The sequence below is a fragment of the Anopheles cruzii genome, chromosome 3 (genome assembly GCF_943734635.1).
Source record: "Anopheles cruzii chromosome 3, idAnoCruzAS_RS32_06, whole genome shotgun sequence".
NCBI lineage: Eukaryota > Metazoa > Arthropoda > Insecta > Diptera > Culicidae > Anopheles > Anopheles cruzii.
In genome coordinates, this window is record NC_069145.1 from 32222182 (window position 1) to 32222861 (window position 680).

The window sequence follows — 680 nt, forward strand, 5'->3', positions numbered from 1 at the left end:
ATGATCGGGCAGCGAACCAGCCGAAGGCACGCATCGCGCGACACGCATTTTGTAAGCCACGCCGCCGGACAGTGCACGCGGGAGCCAGTCAATGGGAAATAGCCAAACACGGAACAATCGATACCAGAAACAATCATTCAACAACCACAGCCAACAAAGGTAGCTTGGCGTCGCGCGGCGAGCGCTGCGAATACGAATTTTCAGCTCGGCGCGAACAACAGGGAATATCTGCATTATTAGGACCGCACAATACCGCCCGCTCCGGGGCGCAACATCCGGTGTCGCAGTAGGGACGCAGTGATTTTGACGAGATTATAGTAAGACGTAGGCAATGTTTGTAGCTGAAAACATCTGATGTTGTACTATCATTACACTAAAGTGGCGGCGAAACCTAAAAACAAAACGGGAGCAGGCGGAAGAGGAACAACAATTATCATTAGCCGATAAGAGAGCGGACAGCTGCAGCAGCAGAGAGCGCACAGCGCCCTTCAGCGGACGCGCGTGCGTGTTAGCCCTTGTATGTGTGTGTTTTAGCTGTTTTTGTAACATTTGTGGATAGCAAGATTTTTGTTCACGTTTGGATCTTGAACTGTTACGCCGAGCCGCGGGGCGACCGACGAAGGCACGGCGAAGGCGGGCACCGAACCGGGCGCCCGCCGGCGGATATGGATAGGTAGTGA